Here is a 14,877-nt window from a genome sequence, read left to right on the forward strand (position 1 = left end):
GTCGGAACTTCGTGTAGGGTGAATAATGAATGACTCTTTATTAAACACAGCTCAGTATATACAGCTTCAACCCCACCCCCACCAGACAGCCTGGCACCGGGTTTTCCCCACCCACAACAAACCCAACAACTAACAATACAGTATGAACTCTATTAGAAGTGAAAGACTACAAGGTCACATTTCCCTAAACAGTGTAGAATGTCTGTGAAACATGTCCAGCTTTACAAAGGGGAGAAAACCAGAACAGAAAGGGCAAAATGTGATCACACAGGGACAGTTCCTCACACAGTGTTTTTACTGTGGCAGAGCGGCACCTGTCTTTTAACGTTGCTGTGCAAAACAGGTAGGAGGCGCCCGAGAGTCGTGTGCCCGCCCTACCCGTCCCGTTGATGGAGGCAGCGGGAGGCCATCACCGGATCCCAGCCGGTCATTACCCGCCGACTCCCGGCGATTACCGGTAATCACTGACAGATAGCACGGCGGCAGTGTTTACATTGCAGCTCTGTCATCTGTCAGTTCAGAGCAGGCTGATCCTGAGAGAAGACTTTATCTCCCGGGATCAGCGTGTCCCTGTGCAGTACACACCCCCGCCCCCTAGTAAAACACTCCCCTCACACAGTTAACCCTTTCAAAAGTGAACCCCTTCCTCCCCAGTGCCATTAGTAGCAGTGGCAGTGTTTTTTTTTGCACTCATCACTGTATTGGTGTCACTGGGGATGTCAGTAACCCCAAGTCAGTTCCTCCCAGTGTCAGAATGTCCGCCGCAGTCCCGCCATAAGTCGCTAATCACTGTCATAAATCGCTGATCACCGCCATAAGTCGCCGATCACTGTCATAAATCGCTGATCACCGCCATAAGTCGCTGATCACTGTCATAAATCGCTGATCACCGCCATAAGTCACTGTTCACTGTCATAAATCGCTGATCACTGCCATAAGTCGCTGTTCACTGTCATAAATCGCTGATCACCGCCATAAGTCACTGATCACTGTCATAAATCGCTGATGACCGCCATAAGTCGCTGTTCGCCACCGTTAGTATAATTAAAAAAAAAAATCCCACTATCTTTCCCGCCATTTGTAGACGCTATAACTTTCACGTAAACCAATTCATTTACACGTATTGGGATTTCTTTTAGCAAAGACATGTCGCAGAATGCATTTTGGTCGAAATTTATGACTAAATTTGATTTTTACATTTTTTTACCGGACATGTTTTATAGCAAAAGTCCAAAATATTGTTTTGTTTTTTTTTCAAAATTCTCAGACTTTTTTTTATAGTGCAAAAAATAAAAACCGCACAGGCGATCGAATACCACCAAAAGAAAGCTCAATTTGTGGGAAAAAAAGGATGTAAATTTAATTTGGGTGCAGTGTTGCATGACCGTGCAATTGTCCGTTAAACTAGGCAGTGCTGTATAGCAAAAAAAGGCGTAAATTGCAGTATCTCTCCCATAGTCTGCAGACGATATAACGGTCACACAAAGCAATCAATATCCACTTATTGGGGTCCTTTTCCCATAAACATGGAGTGGGAGACATTTTGGTGAAATTTATAACTAACTTTGAGGTTACTTTATATATTTTATAGCTGAAAGTAACAAATATTGTTTTTCTTCAAAATTTTTGATTTTTTTTGTTTATAGCATGAAAAATAAAAAGCGCACAGGTGATGACATCCCAACGAAAGAAAGCTCTATTTGTGTGAAAAAAAGCACGTAAATTTTGTTTGGGTGCAGCGTTGCCCGACCGTGCAATTATCAGTTGAATTAGTGCAGCGCTGAGTAGCAAAAAGAGGCGTGGTCATTAAGGAGGGTAAGTCCTCCGGAGGGGGAGGGGTTAAGCAGAGCACCATTTTCAAGCAATATGGGGAAGAAAAAGGATCTTTCTGCTGCTGAAAAGAGTGAAATAGTTTGATGCCTTGGACGAGGGATGAAAACATTCGATATTTCAGGAAAACGTAAGCGTGATCATCGCACTATGAAGAGATTTGTGGCTGATTCAGAGCACAGACGGGTTGGTGCAGATAAAGGCACATTGAGGAAGATTTCTGCCAGATCCAGGCATCGGATCAAGAGAGCAGCTGCTACAATCCCATTACATAGCAGCAAACAGATATTTGAAGCTGCTGGTGCCTCTGGAGTCCCACGGACATCAAGGTGTAGAGTCCTCCAGAGTCCTGCAACTGTGCATAAACCTTCTATTCGGCCACCACTAACCAATGCTCACAAGCAGAAACGGCTGCATTGGGCAGAAAAATACATGAAGACTCATTTTCAAGCAGTCCTGTTCACTGATGAGTGCCGTGCAACCCTGGATGGTCCAGATGGATGGAGTAGTGGATGGTTGGTGGACGGCCACCCTGTTCCAACAAGGCTACGACGTCAGCAAGGCGGTGGTGGAGTCATGTTTTGGGCTGGAATCATGGGAACAGAGCTGGTCAGCCCCTTTAGGGTCCCCGAAGGTGTAAAGATGACCTCTGCAAAGTATGTGGAGTTAATGACTGACCACTTTCTTCCCTGGTACAGAAGGAAGAACTATGCTTTCCGTAATAAAATCATCTTCATGCATGACAATGCACCATCTCATGCTGCAAAGAATACCTCTGCATCAATGGCTGCTATGGGGATAAAAGGAGAGAAAGTCATGGTGTGGCCTCCATCCTCCCCTGACCTCAATCCTATTGAGAACCTTTGGAGCATCCTCAAGCAAAAGATCTATGAGGGTGGGAGGCAGTTTACATCCAAACAGCAGCTCTGGGAGGCTATTCTGACATCTTGCAAACAAATTCAAGCAGAAACTGTCCGAAAACTCCCAAGTTCAATGGATGCCAGACTTGTGATCTGCTATCAGATAAGGGCTCCTGTGTTACAATGTAACGTGACCGCTTCAAATGTTTACAAAGTTACAATGTTGGGAAAAGTTTGATTGAAAGGCTTTTGATTTCAGTAAATCTGCTGCAAACACAACAAATGACAATTTTCAGTTCTTTACAACCTAGAAAGTGTTTGGAAACTTCCTGTGCGGAATAATCCGGAACACAAATCCTGTTATCATTAGGAGGTTTGTTCAATAAAATGTGAATTGTCCTCTTCATAGCTGATAACCTGAGAATTCTGCCGACTGATATTTACATCAATTATTGAGGGAAATGAGGAAATATCATTTGCAGAATCATTTGGAACACGGTGTAGTCTCTGCTCTCCATACTGCACCCTCTGTATTCATCAGTTATTTTCATGTTCCTCATTATGAGACCAACCCAGGAAATCCCAGTGTGAGATGTACGAAATGCTACATCCTGTACATGAAACACTTCCCTGTTTTCGGACATTTTACAGCTGGTTCCAACCAGTCAAACAGGTTCTCCGTCTCCATCTTATACACACGGCCACCAGCATGGGATCTCCTCCACTTCAGACCACATAGGTAAGTCAGGTTTCTATTCCTTAATAATATAATAGCAGGGTGTAGTGCTTAAACATCATCATCATATGATATGTCAAGCCTAATAAACAGCTTCTAAATATAATAAAACATCAATATATTAAAATAACAATCCTAAAAAACAAGTGAGAAAGTGACATAGTGCAAATACATACTTAAAAGTGTATTGCGTCACTAATCAGTGACCCGCCATGTGCACGGTGTCAGGTATAGTCCAAATAATAAGGTGTCTATGGGTCTTCCAGATCCAAATGACTGGTCCAAATGGTTGGTGATAAGGGAAAGTGTAAAGACTGCGCACTCACCAGACGCGCAATCACACTGCGCATTTAGAGATATCAATCTCAAAGTAACAGGGTATCCAAAAAATCAGCCGATTTTCGAACCGTCTATGGCGGGCATTTGTCTTTCTCTCTCTGTCTGTAAGCTTGATAAAGAGGGTCACCGCGTTCTCCAAATGTTGGAGGAACTAAACTGCTGATCTAGGATTTCAGTAAATCCGGCATCACAATCTACTTCTCAGTGTTGGTTTCCTCCTCATTGCCGGCCATCATTTGGGCCTCAGAATGGCTCCGGTATTCCCTCCTAGGAAGGACATTCAGGCCGATCTCCCACCATGTTCCTCTGATGTGTCCGAGACAGAATAACAGGAGAGACACCAGGAGAACCCGCTGGGACCTGACACTCCGAGAACCAGAGTTATGGTGGAGTATAGACCCAGAAATGTCATCAGAATGCTGATACTCCTTCCTGGAGTCATTGCTTTGGCTCCACTTGTACTTCTACTTCCTCCGGGTTGAGGGGATAGAGGAGCAAGAGGGTATGAAGCTGGGTCCTGACACTCCGAGAATTCAGGGTTATGGTGGAGCAGAGACCCTTCCTGACCAATCTCCTCTCCGGGGCCTTTGTACTGCCTCCACTTGTACTTCTATTTCCTTCACATTGAGGAGATGGAGAATCAAGTGGAGGGTATGAACAGGGAAGATGTTACAAACAACAGGGCCCCATACAGCCAATCTGATAGGGCCCCTCCCCCCAAAAAAAGTTTAATATGATTTAGTTAGGAATGAACACAGTGAGTGCTCGGTACTGATCAATCATTCTGTTCATTCAGGAGAATAAGGGGCTGTTAAGTGTGACATATTTAGAGGACCTGTGCTCTTAGCTGTGGGAGAGAAGCAGAGGAGGGAAGCCGGAAGTACTGCAGCGGTGGGGGGCCCCGGGCAGCAAAAGGAAACATATGGTGCACAGGGAAGGTGATGGGTGTGGTGGTGGGGCAAAGGGGGAGGGGCAATTACTGGAACTGATCCCTTGTATAGCTCTATCTGCAGCTGAAATCCGGCCAGAGAGAGGAGAAGAAGCCGACTTTCAGCTGCTGCAGAGAGAGCCGTACAGGGGATCAGTTCCAGTAATTGCTGCCCCACCGTGCCGATCACCCTCCTTGCCCTCATCTGATTCATTCCTGTACATACCAATCATTGTCATACCTCCGTACTCCTCTCCTGTACATACCGATCACTGTCATACCCCCCATACTCCTCTCCTGTACATACCGATCACTGTCATACCTCCACACTCCTCTCCTGTACATACCGATCACTGTCATACCCCCCATACTCCTCTCCTGTACATACCGATCACTGTCATACGTCCACACTCCTCTCCTGTACATACCGATCACTGTCATACCCCCCATACTCCTCTCCTGCACATACCCATCACTGTCATACCTCCACACTCCTCTCCTGCACATACCCATCACTGTCATACCTCCACACTCCTCTCCTGTACATACCGATCACTGTCATACCTCTGTACTCCTCTCCTGTACATACCGATCACTGTCATACCTCCGTACTCCTCTCCTGTACATACCGATCACTGTCATACCTCCCACACTCCTCTCCTGTACATACCCATCACTGTCATACCTCCGTACTCCTCTCCTGTACATACCGATCACTGTCATACCCCCCACACTCCTCTCCTGTACATACCCATCACTGTCATACCTCCACACTCATCTCCTGTACATACCGATCACTGTCATATCTCCGTACTCCTCTCCTGTACATACCGATCACTGTCATATCCCCCACACTCCTCTCCTGTACATACCGATCACTGTCATACCTCCCACACTCCTCTCCTGTACATACCCATCACTGTCATACCTCCGTACTCCTCTCCTGTACATACCGATCACTGTCATACCCCCCACACGCCTCTCTTGTACATACCCATCACTGTCATACTTCCACACTCCTCTCCTGTACATACCGATCACTGTCATATCTCCGTACTCCTCTCCTGTACATACCGATCACTGTCATATCCCCCACACTCCTCTCCTGTGCATACCGATCACTGTCATACCCCCCACACTCCTTTCCTGTACATATTGTTCACTGTCATACCCCCCACACTCCTCTCCTGTACATACCCATCACTGTCATACCTCCCACACTCCTCTCCTGTACATACCGATCACTGTCATACCCCCCATACTCCTCTCCTGTACATACCGATCACTGTCATACCTCCACACTCCTCTCCTTTACGTATCCATCACTGTCATATCCCCCACACTCCTCTCCTTTACATACCCATCACTGTCATACCTCCACACTCCTCTCCTGTACATACCGATCACTGTCATACCTCCGTACTCCTCTCCTGTACATACCGATCACTGTCATACCTCCGTACTCCTCTCCTGTACATACCGATCACTGTCATACCTCCGCACTCCTCTCCTGTACATACCGATCACTGTCATGCCCCCCCACACTCCTCTCCTGTACATACCGATCACTGTCATACAACCCACACTCCTCTCCTGTACATAACGATCACTGTCATACCTCCACACTCCTCTCCTGTACATACCGATCACTGTCATACCCCCCACACTCCTTTCCTGTACATATTGTTCACTGTCATACCCCCCACACTCCTCTCCTGTACATACCGATCACTGTCATACCCCCCATACTCCTCTCCTGTACATACCGATCACTGTCATACCTCCACACTCCTCTCCTTTACGTATCCATTACTGTCATATCCCCCACACTCCTCTCCTTTACATACCCATCACTGTCATACCTCCACACTCCTCTCCTGTACATACCGATCACTGTCATACCTCCGTACTCCTCTCCTGTACATACCGATCACTGTCATACCTCCACACTCCTCTCCTGTACATACCGATCACTGTCATACCCCCCACACTCCTCTCCTGTACATACCGATCACTGTCATACCTCCGCACTCCTCTCCTGTACATACCAATCACTGTCATACCCCCCACACTCCTCTCCTGTACATACCAATCACTGTCATACCTCCACACTCCTCTCCTATACACACCGATCACTGTCATACCTCCACACTCCTCTCCTGTACATACCGATCACTGTCATACCTCCACACTCCTCTCCTGTACATACAGATCACTGTTATACCTCCACACTCCTCTCCTTTTTGTACCCATCACTGTCATACCCCCACAATCCTCTTCTGTACATACCGATCACTGTCATACCTCCATACTCCTCTCCTGTACATATCCATCACTGTCATACCTCCACACTCCTCTCCTGTACATACCGATCACTGTCATACCTCCACACTCCTCTCCTGTACATACCCATCACTGTCATACCTCCACACTCCTCTCCTGTACATACCGATCACTGTCATACCTCCATACTCCTCTCCTGTACATACCCATCACTGTCATACCTCCACACTCCTCTCCTGTACATATCGATCACTGTCATACCCCCCACACTCCTCTCCTGTACACACTGATCACTGTCATACCTCCACACTCCTCTCCTGTACATACCCATCACTGTCATACCTCCGTACTCCTCTCCTGTACATACCCATCACTGTGATACCGCTACACTCCTCTCCTGTACATACCGATCACTGTCATACCTCCACACTCCTCTCCTGTACATACCGATCACTGTCATACCTCCACACTCCTCTCCTGTACACACCGATCACTGTCATACCTCCACACTCCTCTCCTGTAAATACCGATCACTGTCATACCTCCGTACTCCTCTCCTATACATACCCATCACTGTCATACCTCTACACTCCTCTCCTGTACACACCGATCACTGTCATACCTCCACACTCTTCTCCAGTACATACCGATCACTGTCATACCTCTACACTCCTCTCCTGTACATACCGATCACTGTCATACCCCCCACACTCCTTTCCTGTACATATTGTTCACTGTCATACCTTCACACTCCTCTCCTGTACACACCGATCACTGTAATACCCCCCACACTCCTCTCCTGTACATACCCATCACTGTCATACCTCCCACACTCCTCTCCTGTACATACCGATCACTGTCATACTCCCCATACTCCTCTCCTGTACATACCAATCACTGTCATACTCCCCATACTCCTCTCCTGTACATACCGATCACTGTCATACCTCCCACACTCCTCTCCTGTACATACCCATCACTGTCATACCTCCGTACTCTGCTCCTGTACATACCGATCACTGTCATACCCCCCACACTCCTCTCCTGTACATACCCATCTCTGTCATACCTCCACACTCCTCTCCTGTACATACCGATCACTGTCATATCTCCGTACTCCTCTCCTGTACATACCGATCACTGTCATATCCCCCACACTCCTCTCCTGTACATACCGATCACTGTCATACCCCCCACACTCCTTTCCTGTACATATTGTTCACTGTCATTCCCCCCACACTCCTCTCCTGTACATACCCATCACTGTCATACCTCCCACACTCCTCTCCTGTACATACCGATCACTGTCATACCCCCCATACTCCTCTCCTGTACATACCGATCACTGTCATACCTCCACACTCCTCTCCTTTACGTATCCATCACTGTCATATCCCCCACACTCCTCTCCTTTACATACCCATCACTGTCATACCTCCGCACTCCTCTCCTGTACATACCGATCACTGTCATACCTCCGTACTCCTCTCCTGTACATACCGATCACTGTCATACCTCCGTACTCCTCTCCTTTACATACCGATCACTGTCATACCTCCGCACTCCTCTCCTGTACATACCGATCACTGTCATGCCCCCCCACACTCCTCTCCTGTACATACCGATCACTGTCATACAACCCACACTCCTCCTGTACATAACGATCACTGTCATACCTCCACACTCCTCTCCTGTACATACCGATCACTGTCATACCTCCGTACTCCTCTCCTGTACATACCGATCACTGTCATACCTCCACACTCCTCTCCTGTACATACCGATCACTGTCAAACCTCCACACTCCTCTCCTGTACATACCGATCACTGTCATACCTCTGTTCTCCTCTCCTGTACATACCCATCACTTTCATACCTCCACACTCCTCTCCTGTACATACCCATCAATTTCATACCTTCACACTCCTCTCCTGTACATACCCATCACTGTCATACCTCCGCACTCCTCTCCTGTACATACCGATCACTGTCATACCCCCCACACTCCTCTCCTGTACATACCGATCACTGTCATACCCCCCACACTCCTCTCCTGTACATACCAATCACTGTCATACCTCCACACTCCTCTCCTATACACACCGATCACTGTCATACCTCCACACTCCTCTCCTGTACATACCCATCACTGTGATACCGCTACACTCCTCTCCTGTACATACCGATCACTGTCTTACCTCCGTACTCCTCTCCTGTACACACCGATCACTGTCATAACTCCACACTGCTCTCCTGTACATACCGATCACTGTCATACCTCCACACTCCTCTCCTGTACATACCAATCACTGTCATACCTCCCATACTCCTCTCCTGTACATACCCATCACTGTCATACCTCTGTACTCCTCTCCTGTACACACCGATCACTGTCATACCTCCACACTCCTCTCCTGTACATACCGATCACTGTCATACCTCCGTACTCCTCTCCTATACATACCCATCACTGTCATACCTCCCACACTCCTCTCCTGTACATACCCATCACTGTGATGCCTCTACACTCCTCGCCTGTACATACCTATCACTGTCATACCTCCACACTCCTCTCTTGTACACACCGATCACTATCATACCTCCACACTCCTCTCCTGTACACACTGATCACTGTCATACCTCCACATTGCTCTCCTTTACATACCGATCACTGTCATACTTCCGTACTCCTCGCCTGTACATACCGATCACTGTCATACCTCCACACTCCTCTCCTGTACATACCGATCACTGTCATACCTCCACACTCCTCTCCTGTACATACCCATCACTGTCATACCTCTGTACTCCTCTCCTGTACACACCGATCACTGTCATACCTCCACACTCCTCTCCTGTACATACCGATCACTGTCATACCTCCGTACTCCTCTCCTATACATACCCATCACTGTCATACCTCCCACACTCCTCTCCTGTACATACCCATCACTGTGATGCCTCTACACTCCTCGCCTGTACATACCTATCACTGTCATACCTCCACACTCCTCTCTTGTACACACCGATCACTATCATACCTCCACACTCCTCTCCTGTACATTCCGATCACTGTCATACCTCCGTACTCCTCTCCTGTACATACCGATCACTGTCATACCTCTACACTCCTCTCCTTTACACACCGATCACTGTCATACCTCCACACTCCTCTCCTGTACATACCGATCACTGTCATACCTCTACACTCCTCTCCTGTACATACCGATCACTGTCATACCCCCCACACTTCTTTCCTGTACATATTGTTCACTGTCATACCTTCACACTCCTCTCCTGTACACACCGATCACTGTAATACCCCCCACACTCCTCTCCTGTACATACCCATCACTGTCATACCTCCCACACTCCTTTCCTGTACATACCCATCACTGTCATACTCCCCATACTCCTCTCCTGTTCATACCGATCACTGTCATACTCCCCATACTCCTCTCCTGTACATACCGATCACTGTCATACCTCCACACTCCTCTCCTGTACATACCCATCACTGTCATACCTTCACACTCCTCTCCTGTACATACCTATCACTGTCATACCTCCACACTCCTCTCCTGTACATACCCATCACTGTCACACCTCCACACTCCTCTCCTGTACATACCGATCACTGTCATACTTCCGTACTCCTCTCCTGTACATACCGATCACTGTCATACCTCCACACTCCTCTCCTGTACATACCGATCACTGTCATACCTCCACACTCCTCTCCTGTACATACCGATCACTGTCATACCTCCACACTCCTCTCCTGTACATACCCATCACTGTCATACCTCTGTACTCCTCTCCTGTACACACCGATCACTGTCATACCTCCACACTCCTCTCCTGTACATACCGATCACTGTCATACCTCCGTACTCCTCTCCTATACATACCCATCACTGTCATACCTCCCACACTCCTCTCCTGTACATACCCATCACTGTGATGCCTCTACACTCCTCGCCTGTACATACCTATCACTGTCATACCTCCACACTCCTCTCCTGTACACACCGATCACTGTCATACCTCCACACTCCTCTCCTGTACATTCCGATCACTGTCATACCTCCGTACTCCTCTCCTGTACATACCGATCACTGTCATACCTCTACACTCCTCTCCTTTACACACCGATCACTGTCATACCTCCACACTCCTCTCCTGTACATACCGATCACTGTCATACCTCTACACTCCTCTCCTGTACATACCGATCACTGTCATACCCCCCACACTCCTTTCCTGTACATATTGTTCACTGTCATACCTTCACACTCCTCTCCTGTACACACCGATCACTGTAATACCCCCCACACTCCTCTCCTGTACATACCCATCACTGTCATACCTCCCACACTCCTCTCCTGTACATACCGATCACTGTCATACTCCCCATACTCCTCTCCTGTACATACCGATCACTGTCATACCTCCACACTCCTCTCCTGTACATACCCATCACTGTCATACCTCCACACTCCTCTCCTGTACATACCTATCACTGTCATACCTCCACACTCTTCTCCTGTACATACCCATCACTGTCATACCTCCACACTCCTCTCCTGTACATACCAATCACTGTCATACCTCCGTACTCCTCTCCTGTACATACCGATCACTGTTATACCTCTACACTCCTCTCCTGTACATACCCATCACTGTGATACCTCTACACTCCTCGCCTGTACATACCTATCACTGTCATACCTCCACACTCCTCTCCTGTACATACCGATCACTGTCATACCTCCGTACTCCTCTCCTATACATACCCATCACTGTCATACCTCCCACACTCCTCTCCTGTACATACCCATCACTGTGATGCCTCTACACTCCTCGCCTGTACATACCTATCACTGTCATATCTCCACACTCCTCTCCTGTACACACCGATCACTGTCATACCTCCACACTCCTCTCCTGTACATTCCGATCACTGTCATACCTCCGTACTCCTCTCCTGTACATACCGATCACTGTCATACCTCTACACTCCTCTCCTGTACACACCGATCACTGTCAAACCTCCACACTCCTCTCCTGTACATTCCGATCACTGCCATACCTCCGTACTCCTCTCCTGTACATACCCATCACTGTCATACCTCTGTACTCCTCTCCTGTACATACCGATCACTGTCATACCTCTACACTCCTCTCCTTTACACACCGATCACTGTCATACCTCCACACTCCTCTCCTGTACATACCGATCACTGTCATACCTCTACACTCCTCTCCTGTACATACCGATCACTGTCATACCCCCCACACTCCTTTCCTGTACATATTGTTCACTGTCATACCTTCACACTCCTCTCCTGTACACACCGATCACTGTAATACCCCCCACACTCCTCTCCTGTACATACCCATCACTGTCATACCTCCCACAATCCTCTCCTGTACATACCCATCACTGTCATACTCCCCATACTCCTCTCCTGTTCATACCGATCACTGTCATACTCCCCATACTCCTCTCCTGTACATACCGATCACTGTCATACCTCCACACTCCTCTCCTGTACATACCCATCACTGTCATACCTCCACACTCCTCTCCTGTACATACCTATCACTGTCATACCTCCACACTCCTCTCCTGTACATACCCATCACTGTCACACCTCCACACTCCTCTCCTGTACATATTGATCACTGTCATACCTCCAAACTCCTCTCCTGTACATGCCGATCACTGTCATACCCACCACACTCCTCTCCTGTACATACCAATCACTGTCATACCTCCGTACTCCTCTCCTGTACATACCGATCACTGTCATACCTCCACACTCCTCTCCTGTACATACCAATCACTGTCATACCTCTCACACTCCTCTCCTGTACATACCAATCACTGTTATACCTCCACACTCCTCTCCTGTACATACCGATCACTGTCATACCTCCCACACTCCTCTCCTGTACATACCAATCACTGTTATACCTCTACACTCCTCTCCTGTACATACCGATCACTGTCATACCTCCGTACTCTTCTAATGTACATACCGATCACTGTCATACCTCCACACTCCTCTCCTGTACATACCGATCACTGTCATACCTCCACACTCCTCTCCTGTACATACCGATCACTGTCATACCCCCCACACTTCTCTCCTGTACATACTGATGACTGTCATACCTCCACACTCCTCTCCTGTACATACCCATCACTGTCATACCTCCACACTCCTCTCCTGTACATACCGATCACTGTCATACCTCCGTACTCCTCTCCTGTACATACCGATCACTGTCATACCTCCACACTCCTCTCCTGTACATACCCATCACTGTCATACACCCACACTCCTCTCCTGTACATACCAATCACTGTTATTCCCCCCCCCACTCCTCTCCTGTGCATACCGATCACTGTCAAACCTCCGTACTCCATTCCTGTACATACCGATCACCGTCATACCTCCACACTCCTCTCCTGTACATAACGATCACTGTCATACTGTACCTCCACACTCCTCTCCTGTACATACAGATCACTGTTATACCTCCACACTCCTCTCCTTTTCGTACCCATCACTGTCATACCCCCACACTCCTCTCCTGTACATACCGATCACTGTCATACCCCCCACACTCTTCTCCTGTACATATCGATCACTGTCATACCTCCACACTTCTCTCTTGTACATACCGATCACTGTCATACCTCCACACTCCTCAGCTATACATACCGATCACTGTCATACCTCGACACTCCTCTCCTGTACATATCAATCACTGTCATACCTCCCACACTCCTCTCCTGTACATACTCATCACTGTCATACCTCCACACTCCTCTCCTGTATATATCGATCACTGTCATACCTCCACACTCCTCTCCTGTACATACCAATCACTGTCATACCTCCCACACTCCTCTCCTGTACATACCGATCACTGTCATACCTCCGTACTCCTCTCCTGTACATACCCATCACTGTGATACCTCTACACTCCTCTCCTGTACATACATATCACTGTCATACCTCCACACTCCTCTCCTGTACATACCGATCACTGTCATACCTCCGTACTCCTCTCCTGTACATACCGATCACTGTCATACCTCTACACTCGTCTCCTGTACACAAAGATCACTGTCATACCTCCACACTCCTCTCCTATACATACCCATCACTGTCATACCTCCGTACTCCTTTCCTGTACATACCCATCACTGTGATACCTCCACACTCCTCTCCTGTACACACTGATCACTGTCATACTTCCGTACTCCTCTCCTGTACATACCGATCACTGTCATACCTCCACACTCCTCTCCTGTACACACCGATCACTGTCATACCTCCACACTCCTCTCCTGTACATACCGATCACTGTCATACCTCCGTACTCCTCTCCTATACATACCGATCACTGTCATACCTCCGTACTCCTCTCCTGTACATACCCATCACTGTTATACCTCTACACTCCTCTCCTGTACATACCTATCACTGTCTTACCTCCACACTCCTCTCATGTACATACCAATCACTGTCATACCTCCGTACTCCTCTCCTGTACATACCGATCAATGTCATACATCTACACTCCTCTCCTGTACACACCGATCACTGTCATACCTCCACACTCCACTCCTTTACATTCCGATCACTGTCATACCCCCCACACTCCTTTCCTGTACATATTGTTCACTGTCATACCTTCACACTCCTCTCCTGTACATACCGATCACTGTCATACCCCCCACACTCCTTTCCTGTACATACCCATCACTGTCATACCTCCCACACTCCTCTCCTGTACATACCGATCACTGTCATACCCCCCATACTCCTCTGCTGTACATAAAGATCACCGTCATACCTCCACACTCCTCTCCTGTACATACC

The 14,877-nt window shown here is 47.9% G+C and overlaps 2 protein-coding genes and 1 pseudogene across 2 annotated transcripts in view; all 3 read left to right on the forward strand.

The window, feature by feature from the left end:
- The window catches only part of LOC149470540 (uncharacterized), a 699,116-nt gene that overhangs the window by 434,567 nt on the left and 249,672 nt on the right, over positions 1-14,877 (forward strand). The gene's annotated exons all lie outside the window — the stretch shown is intronic.
- The window catches only part of LOC149470547 (uncharacterized), a 201,877-nt pseudogene that overhangs the window by 105,600 nt on the left and 81,400 nt on the right, over positions 1-14,877 (forward strand).
- LOC149470549 (uncharacterized) overlaps positions 2,992-14,877 on the forward strand; it is a 34,522-nt gene continuing 22,636 nt past the window's right edge. Inside the window, exon 1 of the mRNA XM_089662707.1 lies at positions 2,992-3,429. The gene's annotated coding sequence lies outside the window, so the exon portion shown is untranslated. The remainder of the gene's footprint in view (positions 3,430-14,877) is intronic.

The sequence above is a fragment of the Staurois parvus genome, unplaced genomic scaffold, assembly GCF_062004578.1.
Source record: "Staurois parvus isolate SC_StPar_1 unplaced genomic scaffold, SC_StPar_1.0 ptg000039l, whole genome shotgun sequence".
Lineage (NCBI taxonomy): Eukaryota > Metazoa > Chordata > Amphibia > Anura > Ranidae > Staurois > Staurois parvus.